This window comes from Tursiops truncatus, chromosome 3, assembly GCF_011762595.2.
Source record: "Tursiops truncatus isolate mTurTru1 chromosome 3, mTurTru1.mat.Y, whole genome shotgun sequence".
NCBI classification, from domain to species: domain Eukaryota; kingdom Metazoa; phylum Chordata; class Mammalia; order Artiodactyla; family Delphinidae; genus Tursiops; species Tursiops truncatus.
The window spans coordinates 135,270,527-135,289,482 of NC_047036.1; the positions used below are offsets into that span (position 1 = coordinate 135,270,527).

At 45.5% G+C, this 18,956-nt stretch overlaps 1 protein-coding gene across 9 annotated transcripts in view; it reads left to right on the forward strand.

Moving 5' to 3' along the window:
• The window catches only part of ADRA1B (adrenoceptor alpha 1B), a 627,213-nt gene that overhangs the window by 110,460 nt on the left and 497,797 nt on the right, over positions 1-18,956 (forward strand). The window contains exon 11 of one of the 9 annotated variants that reach the window (XM_073802761.1): positions 10,258-10,363. The exons of 7 other annotated variants lie outside the window; for them this stretch is intronic. The gene's annotated coding sequence lies outside the window, so the exon portion shown is untranslated. Of the gene's footprint in view, positions 1-10,045; positions 10,364-18,956 lie in introns of those variants that run through there. One more of the 9 variants, XM_073802769.1, reaches the window with a different exon arrangement.

Sequence of the window (18,956 nt, forward strand, 5' to 3'; positions counted from 1 at the left end):
ATTGATTCTTATCTCTGTCTCGGGCTGTCGAGCCCATACCTGGGAATGAAATCCAATCCTGCAGCGAGTAGTTGTCAAAGGGGCTGCAGAGCCTCAGAGGGCTGTGCACCCACAGGCATGGGGAAGTAGAGGAGGAGGGTAAGAAAAAGTGGAGAGAGGAACTTGTGGAGGTGGGAGCAGGGAAGGGAGAGGGAGGATGAGAGAGGAAGGGGGTCATGTGCCAGGCTGGCTTCCAGGGGGCCAGGGCTGATTTGCTGGGGTAGCTGGGTCTGCACTGCAGATTGCAGGCTGATTGCAACAGATTAGCTGGGACTTAAAAGGGGCCTCATCAGAGCACATGAATACAGCACTGAGTGTTCTATTTCTCTCATCCTGGGGCTAGAGCCAATCAAACAGGAGAGGGCCAGAGGGTGGCGGGGAGAGGCACCATGAATAACCTGCCTCCTTTAACATCACAGTGCCTCAAAATACCACTTGGTCCCATTTCCACTTTTTTTTTCCTCTGCCAGGGACTCAAGGGCTGGCACTTGAGAGGGGTGAAACTTTCTGTAGCGTCTGAGACTCCCCCCATGTTGCTGCCCACCCCATTCTGATGTTCTTTATCTCATCACTCAGCCCTCTTCTTTCATACCACTTATCACAAGCTGAAATTATTTGATAAGCAATTATTTACAAAAACCCCTGCTCTTTCCACTAGAATGTGCCATGAGATCAGGAACCTTATCTAACTTGTTCATTCCTGTAGTTCCAGCTCCTGGCAGGGTAGTACATGGTAATGCTCAAAAAATGTTCATTAAGGAATGGGGTAGATATATAACGTCTACCGAGCACTCTCTCTGCGCCAGGCAAGGAGCCCAGAGATGTATATGCATTTCTCCTCTTAATGATAGTTCTCTCAAGGAAGTATGACAATCTTTATTTTACTGATAAGAAAACTAAAGCTCAGACTGGTTAAGTAACATGTTCCTGGTCACACAGTCAGAGCTGGGATTCTAATATGGGTTTGACAAAGTATATAGGCTCTTAATCACTATGCCAGGAATAGAATATGCTTTATCTGCAGTGCCAGCGTTAATTGACTGGCGGTTGCTTCCAGGAGCCCTTTAGCTAGAAGAATTCTGAAGCAGTTTCCTGACTTAGTGGGAAGAATGCTGAGATCAGTTAGTAATGTCTGCAAGGGGTGAGATGGGATGTCTAGTGGTAGTGGTACATGTGCTGTCTATTTGCCATTCTTACAATATATGATATCACCTCCCTAAAGATGTACAACAGAGGCAAAGAAAAAAAAAGAAGAGAGAGAGAACAACTAGGAGGCAGAGTGCTTGGCTTCTTTTCTGTCCCTAGTTTTTCACTCCTTCTTGCATTTGTCTTTTCTTTGCAATGGGAACACAGCTACCTACAGGATTGTTTGGAGGACAGGAATGTAATCAGAGGTAGGAACTAGCTTTGAAGGGTCTTGCAAGCAGAGGTTGAGATATTGCTTCATAAGCTGACATCGTGATGATGGGGGGGTCCTCAGGTAATGTGTTATTTCTGTGGGACTCCAATACTTCTGTGCAAATGTGCTGTTGTTATTTCCCAAAGGCCCTTCAGTGAACAAAGGGAGCAGGGAGTGTGGGGAGGTAGGTGACAGTCAGGCTGCTGAGCTGGATTTTGGGGATTGGTGCCTGGTTGCAGGTAAGGCTTTACAATCCACTGGTCATGGGGTGATCACCACGTATTTACTCTGCCCAACAGAAACCTGGGAGGGGGTACAGTATATTGTTTAAGATTGGGGCTTGTAGATTTTAGGTCCCAAGTTTGCCACTTACTGTGTAACCTTGGGTAAATCATATAACCTATTTGAGCCTTGGTCGCTGACTTAAAATAGCATCTGTCTTAGGGGCCTATTGTGAGAATTAAACGAGACAATGTGTGGAAGGGAACAATTTGGCTCTGGTATACAGCAAGCACTCAATGCATATTTGTTATTGTCTGTGAGGAACCTATATGCCTATGTGGAAACTGGAAAATCAGGGCAGTTATCTGAATCTATCTGTGTTGCCCCAAACCAGGTGATTGATGGTTTTTCATTTTTGTTTGTTTTTTCCCCTAGTTTACATCTGGGTGTTTTGAATACCCAGCCTCAGTATTTTCAGGACCTGAAAAGAGAAGGGCAGGGTTGTTCAGACTGTGTTCAAATACACAGTCTGAGGTCCTTGTTGCTGCTGTCAGGCCTCTCTCTAAACAAGGGGAAAATCCATCCTCCCACTGCGTGCTGAAAACTGTGCTTTGAGAATATTAAGTTGGGCGTTGCTTCATTTGCCCACAATGGAAACCCACTGGGCCAGGACAGCCCTCCTTCCCCTCATTTTCCATAAGAAATGGCTTAGATCGCGGTTACCTGTGGTGATGGCTGTCATTTATTGAACACTAAGTGTGTGCTGGAACTTTATGCTCTTGACAGCCCTCTAAGGCAGCCACTATTCCCATCCTGGTTCTACAAATGAGACGATTGCAGCCCAGTATGTTTGAGTTACTTGTCCATAGCCAGGTAGTGGCAGAGCTGGGATTCAAACCCAGGCCAGCCGGGCCTCAGCAGCAACATGCTAACCACCAGACCACACTGTCTTCCGGAAACTCTGGCTTGATGAAGATGTCTGTTTGGCAGGGGGAGTAAAATGCCAGATGTGTAAGTCAGGGGCAGTGGAAACCATGGAGGGATGGGAGCTGTGGTTCTTACTCCCTGCTGCACATCTGAATCACCTGAGGAGCATTCATGAGCTAGGGATGCCTGGTCTGACCCCCAAAGACTCTGATGCTCTTGATCTTGAATGAAGGTGGAGCTTCGCAGGTGGTTCTGACAGGTTTCCAAGCTTGAGGACCACCGGAGCAGCAGAAGAAGGTCAGGAGGGGGTTAGCAAATTCCTCATGGTTAGGAACCTTTCCACTTCCTCCTTGGAAGGGGCTGATTCACATTGCAAGTGGTGTACCTTTATCTCAGTATCCCCATTTGCAGTGTGTGGGCAGTGGAGTTTGACAACACTGCAGGGTGCTGGGTAGATAAACAGCTTGTAAAGTGCCATTTAAATGGAAAGCATTGGGATGAAGTGTTCCTGGGGCTTTTCAGTTTCAGTGTGGTGGTACTCTGGGCCACATCCCTAGCAGTTCTGGATCATCAATAACCACTTGGGACCAGGATTCGAGGTATCTGCTTGCACAGCCTGGGGTAAGCGGGGAACTCTGATTGCCCCATCCTTTGGCTGAGGAACAGTGTGAGTGGATGCATAATTCGAACCATTAACTTGCTCTCAATATGGAGAATGAGATTTGTGGCTCCCTGTCACAAAGGAAATACGAAGCAGTAAACACACTTCCAGTTATGGATGGGGCTAAACACACCATTAAACTGAATGCTAATGGCTGTCTTCTGCTTCCTGTGAACATTTCACCGTGGCAACCAGCAGGTGCCCTTTTCTTGCCTTCTCTTTCATCTTCCCATAATTCTCTTCTGCCACAGCTTTTCGGATGATAATGGGCACATGCCTGAGATAGTAGTTAAAAGGAGAATTAGAGTTTTTTTTAAAAAAAGCAAGTTAGATTGGAGTAGATTTCCAGCTTCTCACACTATTTGCTTGTAGGATGTAGCAGTCTCAGGTACTGAGAACAGGCCAAGACAGGTGAACATCTTTAATTGATGTATCTTTATTTATTTTTTTAAAATAGATCTTTATTGGAGTATAATTGCTTCACAGTACTGTGTTAGTTTCTGTTGTACAACAAAGTGAATCAGCCATATGCATACACATGTCCCCATATCCCCTCCCTCTTGAGCCTCCCTCCCACCCTCCCTATCCCACCCCTCTGGTCGTGGCAAAGCACCGAGCTGATCTCCCTGTGCTATGTGGCTGCTTCCCACTAGCTATTTTACATCTGGTAGTGTATATATGTCGATGCTACTCTCACTTCGCCCCAGCTTCCCCCTCCCCACTGTGTCCTCAAGTCCATTCTCCATGTCTGCGCCTTTATTCCTGCCCTGCCACTAGGTTCATCAGTACCATTTTTTTTTTTAAGATTTCATATATATGTGTTAGCATACGGTATTTGTGTTTCTCTTTCTGACTGACTTCACTCTGTATGACAGACTCTAGGTCCATCTACCTCTCTACAAATAACTCAATTTCATTTCTTTTTATGGCTGAGTAATATTCCATTGTATGTATGTGCCACATCTTCTTTATCCATTCATCTGTCGATGGACATTTAATATACTGCCTACTGAGGGCATCAAGCCTGGCCTGACTTCTTTTTTTTTTTTTTGTGGTGGCCTGACTTCTGAAGCTTGGTCACTAAATTGTGGAAGCAGCATAACTTAGGGCTTAAGAATAAGAGCCCAGGAGTTTGACATTTGGATATAAATCCTTTGCTGTTGCCTAAAAGCTGGGTAAATTTCCCTCTATGTGCCTACTTTTCTGTAAATTGGGGATAATAATAACCACTGTCTTATAGGGCTATTGTTGGGGGGCAGGGTGGAGGTGGAGTGGGGTAAGGGAGTGGGCTGGTTAATGAAAAATGAGTATAAAGTTCTTAGTATAGTGCCTGGCACAGAGGAGGCGCTCAGTAAATGGTAGCCATCCATTCTGATGATGATGGTGATGAGTAACATTGGCTGGGCGATTTTAGGCCGTTAACTTCCCTGAGCTGCAAATCCTTCATCTGTACAAGGCAAGCTAACCACAGCACCTGGGTCATTTGTTTAAAGCTCTAGATAAGAATTACATGATGAAAAGTACTAGGCACAGGGCTTGGCACATAGTAAGAGTTCAATAAGGACTTGCTGAATGAATGGAAAAAAAAATGCTATACTGGCTGAAGAAGCTCAATCATCAGACCCAAAACGTTTAATATTAGACACAGAGAGAAAAAAATACCAGTAGCCCTGGACTTTTTGTCAGTATCATTTTTTTAGCAGCTGTGGACCTTCCTTTGCTTCCTCTCCTTGTTGTGCCCTCTCCTTTCAGTGCTTACCAAAAGCCTGTGCTGAAAAAGAGAAAGCATGATTCTGACATACATAAATGAAACCCCAGTATCACAATGGGCACTGAGCAAGGCCTCAGACGGGAAGGGCCATAAATAACAGAGCTGTCTGTGCACAGTTGCTCAGCTAGCAAAGCTGGCCATGGGCTCTTTGTCTCCTGCCCCAGCCCCTCAAGTGTCCAGCATCCTCACCTTGCCCCCCCCCCCCCCACCGCCGTCGAGCGCCCCCTCCCAGGTCTGCTCTGCAGGGCAGTGACTCATCCTCTGAATCTGCCTACTCTCAGTCTTCTGCCAACTGCAGCTCCCCTAGCTGTCCCATCCCAGCCCTCCCTGGAAGAAAACAACCTGGTAAACCAGGGACTGGCATAGCTGCTTAGTCAGCTACTCTTGGGAGTAATTGAAATGTTTTTGGATAGCATTTATGGTTTTAATTTCTAATTATAAAAGGGATACATGTTTATATTAGAAAATTTCGGGAAAAAAGTTTGCAGAAAGAAACCAAGCACACAGAAGAAAATAAAAATCCTGAGGCCCAGGCAACAACATCCCAGGCCAAGTTAAATCAGCATTACTATGGATGGGGTCCTGTATCGTTAGTGTTTTTTTAAATTTCAGAGGTGATTCCAGTGTGCAGGCAAGCCTGAACAATCAACTTACAGATACTTGCCAGTAGCACTTTGAAGTATTTCCTGTATTTTTTATTTTTATATTTGGATCATACTGTATATACCATTTGAAACCTGATTTTGGGAATTCCCTGGCGGTCCAGTGGTTAGGACTTCACACTTTCACTGCTGAGGGTGTGGGTTCGATCCCTGGTCACGGAACTAAGATCCCACAAGCTGCACAGTGTGGCCCCCCCCACAAAAAAAAAAGAAGAAAAAAAAGAAACCTGATTTTGTTTTCTTTGGCCTAACAATATGTTATGAACATCTTCCCAAATCATTAAGATTCTTCTATGACATGATTTTTAAAAGTGGCTGTGTAGTTTTCCATCTTATGCATGCACCATAATTATTTTTAGCCTATTAGCTATTATTAGACATTTTTCTAAAATTTTGCTGATTGAAATAATACTGAGATGTATTTCTACTCCTATCTGTGATCACTTACTTAGCTAACACATATAGTATATAACCATATGCTGGACACTATTCTAAGGCATTACATATGTTTCATTTAATCTTCACAACCAGCCTATCAGGTACCTACTATTATCACCCTCATTTTAGAGATGAGGAAACTGAGGCTCAGAGAGGCCATGCTCTGGAATTAAAATTGCGGGATCAAAAAACATGAACATTTTCAAGGCTTTTGAAACACATTGCCAAATGGCCCACCACAGAGGTTTTATCCTTATTATGTGAGACATATGTGAGACAGAGCAGGGGGTCTTTGAGTTTGAAAATAATTCTATAACCCAATGAAATCTATCAATTTAAAACCTCTCCTTATTGTAGGTCTTTTATGTATGTTAAAAAAATCTTTTATAGTAGGATTTAAAAAAATGATATCTATTAGGTGTTAAGTGTGGTTTTATCATTTGTAAGCAATGTGCCAAGCATAAGAGCTGGCATTGTTTTGTGGTGACAGGGAGGGGGGACTGACCAGAATTCTTCACTTTGTGGTCTTCTCAGGGGGCTGACTTCTAAGGACGAGCCTGAGTATTCATCCCTCTCCAATTCTCTTCTGTTTTCTAACTCTCTTCTTTGGGAGAATGTTTTTGGTAAAGTAGAGGAATATCTCCTGGAAGAGGTGCTACAAGAGGAGAGGTGGCATTATCAGGTAGAGAAAAATTTGTTAGGCTTCTGATGAAGTGACCCGAAGCCTCTTCCTCAAGGGAATCTGATTCGACTCCCTCCAGCTGCTCATGGGAATGAATGGAACTGGTTTTCTGGAAGCTCAGGAAGGAGGGCAGAGGGGCCCTCACAGCCGAGAGGACAAGGCAGCCCCAGGAAAGTGCAGCAGATAGGTGAGAGAGAAGAGACTTCTAGAGGCCCCTTGAGGGGCTCCGTAGGCCCTGAGGTGTCTCAAATACAAAGCTTTGTGTACCACCCCCCTGGCTTCTCTGTGTATTTGTCAAGTTCAATCATTAGCTTGGCTATTATTATTTTTCTTTTGGAAGAGGATTGCAACTCTATAAGACTCTTCCTGTCATCCCCCCGACCACACACACGCTGATAGTACAGTACCCACATTTCTGAGAGGTTTCCTACTTACAGCAGGAGAGCAAAAGAACTTGCCACTACTATGAACTCCTTGAGGACAGGGACCCGTGTCTTTTTGTTTTTTTAATTATATTCATTCTCAGTGGCTCTGGCAGGTCATAATTTTCATTTCTATTCACAGAACACCCCATCCTGTTAATTGACGCTTGGATGAGAGTTATGTTAGTGAGCTTTACTTTGGTTGCTACAAAAGCTCAATTCAAACTCTATTAAAAAAAGGGGGAGAGTCTAGGATGGAGAGGAAATATGGTTGAATTCAGAGTTTTGAAGGATGTTGTCTGTCTGTCTCTCTCCTTCTCTGGGCTGGCCTCATTCTCTTAAAAATGGGCTCCCTTCACAAGGTCCATGCCTTCTCTTGGATTTTATGTGTGAATACTGGGTGAGAAAAGTCCTCTTTTGTCTTGGGCCCAGCTAATCTGGGTTGATGAGTCTGGGAGCTGCCTGTACCTGTCCCTTGCTGTGTGATCCCAGCTTAACCTCGTGGAGAGAGAGGACTGTTCTCCCTAACATCCATATGTCAGTCCTAGAGAGGGACTGGCTGACTTGGCTTGAGTCACACCAAATCAATCAACTACTGCATCTAGAGGAATAAAGTGTAAGAGAGGCCGGACCCTTTATATGGCACCTTATGTGGTAACAGGCTGCACCTGGCACCCACAGAAAAGGACTGGAAAATAGTGTCAGGAAGATAAACCAACAAAGAACTGTGTTCAGACTCACTGTGTCCCTGGCCTAGGATTTCAGCTGGTCAAATTAATTTGGGTTTTTATTCCTGTTGTTAATGGCATATTCCTTCTAGTACTTTTCAGTCTGTAAATAAGGTAAACACTTGTTTTCATCAAAATCTGAATTTTTAACCCTTCTCCTTCAGTCATTGCTTCCCTGTAATTTTAAAATATGCAGATATCTTCACATTTATTGCCAGATTTTTCAAATAATGAGGTCAGTCTTTGAAGCCTCCATGTCTAGACCAGTTACTTGCTCTAATTGCTTTTAAATATGGGGTCCGGACACACTCCTCCACTGAAGCAGCCTCTCGCAGGCCACTCATGACCTCTGGGTCGCTGAATCCATTGTTCTTTCTTGGTCACGTTCTCCTGGCCGTTGCCAGCACTTCTTAACGTGTAATCTTACTTTTGAGTGCCATCTCCATTTTGGGAGCAAAGAATGTCCTCATGAAGGACCTGGAAAAGCTGTTTGGCACTTCTGCCTTTTGGGGCTGTCTCATTTTGTTCTCTGTCTATAAATAGAAGAGGGACTCATTGTTTGCCCCTCCACCTTTCATCTGGCTATATTTTGCCTTTGGCTGGCAGAATGGACTTGTGGAAAGAGCACAAGATTTGGAATTAGATAAACTTGGGTTCGCATCCCGGCTCTTACTGCTTACTTGCTGTGGGGCCTCCAGTGAGATGATTTCTTTTTTTCAAACTTCTTTGAGCATCAGTTTTCCTCTCCTGAAAATGGAGGGAAACAATAGCACCTGCCTCGTAGGATGGCCCTATAGCTTCATGAGTAATGTGGAGGCACAAGGCCCAGCACCCCAGCAGATACTCAAAAGATGTGGATTCTCCTACTCCCCTCAAAAGATATTTGGTTTGTCCTCTGTCCCCTTGGGAATAAGCTCTGGGATGAATCACCACATTTATATGTCCTATAAAAGTTGCCAATCTGTTATATATTTTTAAATATATTCATGCTTTCTATATTCTAAAGCAGCTGGCCATTAGAAACAAACTTAAAGCTAACTGCTCTTTGGTTAAGCCTTCCCTACTCTTTCTTCTATAGAACATGGCCTTTTTCTTTTATTCTTTCTTGTGTACAGACATTTCTCCCTTGCCCTCTCCCCTCCATCCAGTTCAGCATCTGTTCCATTCTCCCGTGGAAAGGGCACACTCCCTTTCAGGAACTGTTCCTCTTTCACAGCATCTGGTTCTGGGGGGGGGGGCGGGGGGTGGCTAAGGAGAGTCATGTGACCAAAGCTCGACCAATCGTAGTATCTCATTCCCTTGCCATAGCAGTTGGCTCAGTGGTGGCCACGTGATCCAAGTTTGGTTTATTGGTGTCCTTCTCTTGAAATTTTACTCGTGGGTTCTGGGAGAGAGAAATCTTCTTTCTCCTTGGGCGTTGCTAATCTGGATTGACGAAGCCTGGAGGTGCTTCTGCCTGGTCTCCTGCTGTGTGGATAAAGCTCTTCCATCTTAGGAGAGAATGAATCCAACACATGGAGAGAAGCAGGGAGCTGAGATATGGGGTGAGGAGAGAGGGGGAAGGGTGGGAGAGGTGATATCATCATTTGATTTCCTGAGGACATACTACTCCTGACCTTCTAAGATATGAGCCAGAGAATTCTGATTTTTCCTTAAGCCAGATTGGGTTTGGTTTCTGCTCCTCTTGAAGTCAGGCCCCCTAATAAATTGATCGGTTTGTTTAAATTAACGGCTACCTTATAAATGAGACGTGTATATGTCACCACAAAATCTGACAGCCAGTCAACGTTACTGATAAGGCATAGAGTCATATACTGAGTTCCTACTAAGGGCAAAAGGATCTACAAAGCCCCTTTTACATTTGTATCACTGGAACCCTGCCTAGTTCCTGGAACATAGAAGGTCCCAATATGTATATAGGAATAAAGCAGGGCATGAAGGAGGATCTGATTGGTTCAGCTGGCCAGTCACCATCCAGTCCAGGAGAGTCCCATTGGCTAGGCCGCTGACTCCCACGGGGCCTTGGCCAGTCTACAGCTCGGCTATCAGTAAGTCATGCCAGTTGTGGGTAGGGATCTGTGATGCAGAAAATAACCTCTTTTGCATAAGGAATTGTTTAATTTGACTGTGGGATAGCAAGTTCTTGAGTTTCACAAAGGGGACAGAATAGCAGCCTGGCACTTAGCTTGGCTTGTCCAGGCCATTTGAGCCCTCAGGGAAGGGTTTGGAGAACTACTGGGGGAGTTCCAGGAAAAGCTGAGCTATTCCTGTCCTGCTGAGGGTCTCCCCTTGGGCTTCTCATCCAGAGGAGAGCAGTGACCCCAGACCAAGGGGGGAATTCTGTGAAGCCACGGGAGCCTGAGTACCTGCCAGAGGATGGCTGACTCCAGAGTGACCTGCTGAGGCCTGCCGGTGAGAAACAAGCCCATGCCGTGGGGAGGCCAGCCAGCCAGCGCAGCAGCCATCTGTGCTGGGGATGAGAGCCTGGGGAAGCAGTAACGCTGCTGGTGGCGGCCTGTCTCTGGCCGTGTCCCCAGGCCTTGTTCCCACTGTAAGCTGACACTGGTGGAGCGGGGCCTCTCACGTCTTCCTCAAGGGGTCAGGAGGGCTCAGGGGCAGAGTCTATTCTCAGACACTGAGCAGCTGCCTGTAGGGGCTGCAGAGAGTGTGAGGAAAGCAGCCCCTACAGAGGGGGCTTGGTGAGGAGGACTTGGAATTGGAGGGTTGGCATTTGAGGCTGATTTTAATCTTGGCCCTGTCTCCACAGCAACAGAGTAAACTGGGAGGCAGTGAACTGTACCCAGAGGGGTACCGGATAGAGGTCTGGAGACTCAGGGATTCACCCAGTTCTCTCCAAGCAGTTGTGGGACCAGGGCCAAGCCTCAGTCTCCTTATGGTACATTGAGGGAACTTGGGTCACATGCTCTTGGAGGATTTCTCTTGGTGAGTAATCACACCTCCCATCAAATGATTGATCTAAATTCACTTGCTGTGTTGAGATGACCGATCTGGAAAAGGTAGGCCTCACAGTTAACTTTCTTTGTAGGCAGTAGGGGATGGATGAGAAGCAACATTATTCCAAACATAATGACAGTAGTAATAATTGTTACAATAGTGATAACAAAACAGCCATTTAATTTAAAAAATACGCACTCTAAACCAGGCACTCTATTTTATGGTACATTAGCTTATTGATCTTTTACAACACTCCTCTGGGGTGGGTGTTATGATTCCTGTTTTGGAGATGAAACTATTGACCTTCAGAGAGGTTAAGTTACTCGCCCAGCATCTCACTATTAAAAAGGTGGCAAAGCTGGGATTTGAAGCTAGGTCTGCTTGCTTCTAAACCCTATGTTCTTGTGTACTCTGTTATCAAGTGGATGAGTGGTGCCTTCTACTCTCTGCTGTGAAAACATAGATACATAGAGGCTCAGAGCCCTGCCTAGAAGACAGGGCTGATTGTTTTTCAGTTGTTAGTATGTCATACAAAGCCATCAGCAACACAGTCCCAGACTTTTTTTTTCCAACTTCATCCCTCACTTTTCCCCATCACCCCCACCAAACTCACGGTCCACTCAACACACATTCCTGCTCAGGCAAGATTCAGGTGCCATCACATTTTGAAAGATGTTCTCTGATTTCCAAGCAGTTAACCACAATACCCTTTTGCTTCTGCTGTGGCATGTATCATATTCTGTAATTATGTTTTAGTCACCATTCATTTAATGAATATTTGCTGGGGGATTCTGTGTGTTTGGCATTGTGTTAGGTGCTTGTGAATTTTTCCCTGCCCACTTTCCCTGCCCTCCAGGTACCCAACACATACTAAAACTCACAGATTTCTTTTCAGAGATGTGTCTTATTTCCCTTGAATCTCAAGTAACTGACAAAGCCTGATATATTGAAGATGCTCAACAGCTATTTGAAAAGTGGACGCATGACCCAGAACCTACCTACTTTTGAATAACTGCCTGTTTCATCCCTATAGATCCCCCAATAGATTTTTAGATGCTTGTAGACAGGAGCTGGGTTTTATTTTGCTTTTGTCCCCATTGCTGGGTCCAGAGAAGGAATTTAATACATGTTTATTGAATGAGTCATTAGTGAGAAGGATGAGTTCTGGGGAATGAATATGCTAATTCTGCAGGTGTTGATCAAGCACCCACCATGCAGATACCACCAAGATCATTGCTTGAGTGGGCACCATGGTGAGTAAATACCATGTTGATCTTACGTCCTCAGGATGCTGAGTGTCTAGTGATCGGCTTATGCTTACAAACTAACATGGGAAACAGCAGAGAGAGAAGTCAGGCACCAACCAGACACCTACCCTGTCCAGAATCACTGCTGGTCCCTGGCCACGTCCTCAGCCCCCCTGTGGCTCTGATTCCCACAGCTTCCCTTCCTCAGAGGGCTCTCTGCCTCTGGGTAGAAATGAATGTGGCCTGTGAAAGAGCCCTGAGTTCTTGCAAAGATGATTGCCCCATCTAATTCAACATGAAATAAAGTAGACGGAAGGATTGTGACCCTTCCTGAGCCCAGAATCATTGCTCTTACTATTGGAAGGAGCTGGAACAGGTCATTTGTCCTGATTCTAATATTCTGTTTGTAGAAATCATTGTAATAGGGTGGAACTATGTTAACACCTGGCCACAGAATTCTTTTTTGGAGGAAAACTATCTTGGGACCCTGAGGACAAAGTTGGCAGGGACAAAGTGATGAAGAGAGAACTGATTTTTTGGCATAAAAATAAATAGGGAGTTTGCAAGAAGGAATTTGAAAGAAGAGAGGAAATAGAAGGGAGAGGACCCAGCAGGGGAATATTGGAAGTTGAAATTTGCATTAGTGGAAATTTTAAGAACAGGGATGTGTAATTTTATTTATTTATTTATTTATGGCTTTGTTGGGTCTTCATTGCTGCTCGTGAGCCTTCTCTAGCTGTGGCGAGCAGGGGCTTTTCTTCGCTGCAGTGTGCGGGCCTCTCATTGTGGTGGTCTCTCCTGTTTGGGAGCTCAGGCTCTAGGCGTGTGGGCCTCAGTAGTTGCAGCACATGGGCTCAGTAGTTGTGGCTCGCGGGCTCCAGAACGCAGGCTCAGCGGTTGCGGCACACAGGCCTAGTTGCTCCGCGGCAAGTGGGATCCTTCCGGATCAGGGCTCGAACCCGTGTCCCCTGCATTGGCAGGCGGACTCTCAACCACTGCGCCACCAGGGAAGCCCGGGATGTGTAATTTTTGACTGCGTGTTTTTTGTGTATGAGTGTTGTAAATTTTCTGTCTTCAGTAAAGAGACACACATACTTACACACACCCCTGTATAAGTGGGTCTTGGTGGGAGGAGAAAAGAAAGAAATTGCAGAAAAATTGCTGAGTTTCTTGTTTGTATTGGCACAAACAGCTCACACAGGATGGTGAGATTATCTATAAACTAAAATAATTCAATGGAAGCAGGTGATTAAGACAAGAGGTAATAGATATCCTCAGAAGGGTGGGTAGGAATGAGTATTGTGCATCACGTGTAGGATGGGGTTTCAAACCAATTTTTTATTTGACCTTCAAAGAACAGCAGCATTCACTAGGGTTCTTTGGTTTTAAGTAACAGAAATGGATTTTGGCTAAAAAACAACTAAAGGACTTTATTAGGTGGATTCTGTGTAGCTCACAGAACTGAAGAGAAAATTGAATAGTCAGGTCACACTGAGTAGGAAGTAGAGGATACCTCTTCAGGCATCCCCACGGAGGTGAGTCAGCCCAGCTTTTTGCCATGCTAGTGAGGTTCCCACCAAGATCAGACCTCAGAGAGAGGAAGTCCTATGGAGGAGTCTGGGTCACATGTGCTACCATCCATCCCCCTACTTGGCTGCAGTAACATGGAGTCATTGATCGTCATCATTGACTGTCTTCTGAGAGAATAAGAGGAGACTTTTCAAAGAAAGGAAAGGGGGTGCTTTCGCCTAAGCTCAGAGGAAGGGATGCTGGGCAAGCAGAAATAGCAAATGTCCACACTTACAGGGTACCTCAGCTAGGAGATGTTGCTGCTCTATGTATTGTTTGTAAAAATACTTAACACAAGCACCTGGTACAAAGTTCAACATGCAAGAAGGTATGAAGATACAGTTGGGCTTCCCTTCACCTCTGAGCTCAGTTTGTCCCATAGAGGCCACCACTCTTTCCTGTGTCTCCTTGCACAACACACACACACACACACACACACACACACACACACACACACACTCTCTCTCTCTCTCTCTCTCTCTCTCTCTCTCTCTCTCTCTCCAGCTGCCACTGTGAGGGCCTGCTCCCCAGACTCTGAGCCCTCTGAGGGCAGAACCTCCTTATTTGCCTCTGGGGTACTGACAACTAGAACAGTTTGGCTCCCTGCAGAAGTTCAGCAGCCAATTGCTAAGAGCCAAATTCTTGCAGGAAAGAGAAGGGGGAGGGAAGGGGGACAGATTCTGTCTGAGATCACTTGGTGCCTCGCTCTGTGATCTATGAGTTGCTTTTAATTTCCTGTGCTTGGCCGCCAGCAGCCTGATGAAATAAAGGAGATAGCAGGGCTGGCCCTGCCTGGCCTGGGGCTTGTCTGCTTGCTGCAAGGCCATGATCTCCAGACCTTGAAAAGACAAGAGCTGAGTGTGCTCCCCTTCCCCGCGCCTCTCAGCCTCCTCTATGTGGAGGGGGTGCAGAATGGGCTGCTCGAAACCAATACGCTTCCCAGGGGGCAGTGCAGAGTTCACTCCCTGGGCTTTGGGGGCAGACAAGGATGGTTTGGCTCCTGGCTCTGTTGCCTCCTGACTGGTTGCCTCATTCTCTGAGCCTCAGTTTCCTCAATCATAAATGGAGGATATTAGTAGGACCTACCTCACTGAGTTCTTAGGAGGATCCAAAGAGCATGAATTCAATGTATGAAGCAAGGTGCCTGGGACCTGGCACATACTAAGTTGGTGGTTGGTATCAGTATCATTCTTTCTGTTTACCACATGGTCACAAGGATCACTCTCAGCAAAATGGCCCAGTTGGTGACTTTGTCTTCTACCTTTCCTTTGAACACACCTTTCCCTTCCAGGTACAGTGTGGTCTGATCTTTCCTCATCTCTTCTGACATAGACAATATTAACTCCTTCTACTGCCGCTGCTGCTACTGGCATTCCTACCAGCATCACCACCTGCCACTGATTCAGTGTTGACTTTGTACCAGGCATGGTGCCCTGAATGTGGGGTGTGCCATCTAATCTTGACAACAGCTGCTATTCCCACTCCAGGCTGAGAAAATGGAGTCACAGAGAGTCAAGGTGATTTCCTCCTGATTGATTGAATAATTAAAATTAGCAGTCTGATGGTCGTTTACAGAAGGACGTAGAGATTTAATGGATTATCTCCATCATTGGGTTTGTATTTTCAAAGTGTTCTTCAGAAAGAGGTCAGAGCTTACTCTGAAGGAATGAGTTGATGATGGGAGCAAGTTAATCTTCTTTGATGGGTTTGGGGAAGAAAGAATTGTGTGGGGGAAGAAGGAATGCTTTCCTACTACTCTTGAAATAAAACAGACGCCATTGCCCGCTCCATCTGAAATTAAGATCAATCCTAAATGTATCAATGAGAGAATAGTGCAAAATTCCCTGCTGCTTTTTTGTGGAACAGGTAATAGAGTGGTCATTCCCTGAGAATTCTACTCCCTGGTGCATGAGATTGGTTAATAAACACAGACTCAAGATCTAAAGAAAACCAAAGACCTTGCCCCAACTTCAGTGAAGTTCCACTGTTGGCTGCTGAGCCTTCACCCTGAGCAGCCACAGGGTTTTCTGCTCGTAGATGCAGCAGGTTGTTGCTGCAGCGACCTGCTGACCTGGTGCCTGGCCGATGACAGGGACAGGACAAGGGAAGGGGGAATCAAGACAGTAGGGGCTGGACACTGACCCCAAACATGACACATCATTTAGCTCCATCGGCTCTTAAGGGATGACCAGTCTCGTTCTTTTTACAAAGACTTCCAAGGAGTGGGAAGTGATCAGGCTTAGATTCCATACCCACAGTCAGTGACTGCCTTGCCCAGAATTCACTTGAATTAGTGTCTTCGGTGAAAATAATCAGAATATGAAATATTTACACAGCTCACTGTTAATCAAGGGCTTTCACCTTCTTCTTTCCTTCTTTGCTTCCCTCTTCATCTTTCCCTCCTCCCTCTCCCAACCTTGTGTGTTTCCAACCTTTTAAAGATGAGTAGAAAGGACATCTCATGCCCACATCACACTAATGTGAGTGGCAGAAGGGGGACCGAGAGTCTAAATGCCAGCCTTAGCAGTGGGGCAATCCTGGCTCTGTTACTGGTAGCCATAAGTCCAAGAGCAAGTTTCTTCATCTCTCTCATCCTTTGCTTCCTTGTCTGGAAAAGGACAATAACAGCAGCTACTTCAGAGGGTGACTCTGAGGGCTAACTGAGGTATATAAAGTGTTTATCAGAGTACCTGGTAGTTAGCAAGTGCCCAGTGAATGTCACTTTATCCCTACAGTCCTAAACATTGTCACCATGTAGACTGTGTGCAAGTCAGCTGACTTTATGTGTTGGACTTGAGTTTATACTGTGCTTTGCATTGTAAAAGATATATTTTGCAATGCCAATTAAAATATAATTCACTTTTCACTTGGCGAAGATGTTACTAGCCAGTGCTTGTGAGCTTGTGGTGAAATGGGAGATGGGCCTTCTCATCAGGGCTTGCTGCATTCACACAGTGGCAGGGGCACCTTACTGTCTTACAAGGAGGTGAGCCTGGTTCTCATGCACCAATGATGGGATGGATCATGGTGTTAACTCTGGGAAAGCGAACTTTGATGTTGTGCTTTGAATGCTGTAGAAAGTTCCACTGGAGGCAAAGCAAGATAAACTAATGTCTAAAGATGATAAGAAGTGACCTGTAGGGATTTGGACAAATCAGTAAGCATTCTTCAGGGAGTGGCATTAAAACAAGGGAAAGAAATTGAAAATGACTCATCCACGTGTGTGTGGTCAAGTGGAGGAGGAATGTTTCAGACTGTTGTTCATCGAAATGGAAGAGTGACCCCTGAAAACTGGAGTCCTTAAAAAACTACCTGTCAGCCCATTTGGATGACTCACAGACCTCTCGACCTTACCTGTCCACACCTGCATTCTTGATTCCATCCCACCCACTGAACCCACTGCGGTTGGCTCCACATGTGCTCAGTTCAAAAACCCAGGAGACTTCCTCAAGTTCTTCATTTTCCTAACCCCCATCCAAGTGATCCGAATTCCTGTGTTTTCCACCTCCACCATGCATCTCTCATCAGTCCCCTTGTCTTCTCCCTGCTACTCACCTCATAACCTGTACAACTACAAACACTGTAACTGCTTTCCTTGCTTCTGCTTTTGCTTCTGTGGATCCTTTATCCACACAGCAGGAAGTGACTTTAGGGATCTGGACAAAGACCTGGAGAGGGCCTTTGACAATATAAATCAGGTCACATCACTTCCTTGTTTAAAATCCTCATCAGTAGGATGAGGATGGTGAGCACACCTTCCTCCTAGGGTTGATGTGAGCGGTAAAGGAGAGACCTCACCTTCAAGGGTCAGCACACGTGTACTCAGGAATAGTAACTCTCCTTATGGGGGGCATGATGGTCCCTGCCCTCTTGGACCAGATTCCTTTGATATTGACTAGGAGACAAGGGACCTGTCCTCATTTGCTCATTAGTTACCTGACTTCATTAGCTATGTAGTCTTGGATAAGCCACTTAACATCTTCTGAGTCTCAGTTTTGTCATCTGTGAAATGGGAGTAACAATAGTACCTGCCTCTAGGTTCTGTGTATTCATTGAGATAGTGCATAAAGTGCTTGGCATGATGCCTGTCACGTAATAAGTGCTGAAATAATGGTAGCTGTGAGTTCCTGTTATAATTGTTATGTCTTGTGCCTGTCTGGGAGGTGGTTGGCTTTCACCAACCACCATCTATGGTGCCCCCCACTGGCATGATTGCTACAGTTTGCCTACCTTTGGCTTAAGGACAAGACTCCAGTACTCATTATCTGGCAAATAAAATAAAGATGGACATGCTGGGAGCATTTTCTCTTGCGTCTGCCTTGGCTCCTTGCTATTTTGGAACTGTGTGCTGTGTACCTTTTGCAGGTGAGGCCGCTGCCATAGCAGGACTGGGATGCCACATGCAGGGTAACTGGCTCTGGGTTCTCCACCCCATTGTAGACTTTGGCATTCAGGACTTTGGTGGAGGGCTGCCATGGTTGCATTCCTCAGAGCAGCAAAGAGAAGAGAAAACAGTGCAACTCTTGCCAATTTCCTTGAGCTCCAAGGGAAAGAAACAAGTAACATGAGTAACAACACGAAAATGAGATTGGGTTGCTTTGGAATGAGCTGAAAGCCTTAGGGACAGGTTCCTGAAAGCCTTCAGGAACATCGCTGTTCCATCTTGGCTGCCCAGGGTTTTTTATTCTGCTGGGTGTAATACACTAACAGAAGGGAGGTAGAATTTCAATGACGGGGGTAGGGGTGGAGACAAGAGCCCTAGTGATGTGGTGGCTGCGGAGAGGGAATAGACTGTGGGAAGACTGGAGAAAGTAGTGATGCTATGGTAGACTAACAGATTTCCTGTGTAGTGTGTGACATAAACCTCTGACCTTCCCCAATTCAACTCACCTGCATTCATCTCCAAGGTATGGGGAATTGGGTTTGTTTTGGGGAATGTGGCAGAGTACGAATGTAAAATCAAGGTTGGCATTAAGCAAGAGCAGAGGCAGTCAAAGGGAACCCTGCATGTATTGATCACTATTGTATAAAGATGCAGTAGCTTGCTTAATTATATAGATCTCACCCTCCACATGAAATTTAAAAAGCGGTATGCAGAAAGTACTCAGATTGCTGTATTAGTGTGAATTAATAAGAAAAGCTGGTTGGCATAAACCTCTCCCCCTCCCACCCTTACTCCTTGGAAATAGAAGCAATATTGTTTAGCTAAAGTCAAATGGAAGGAGATTATATGG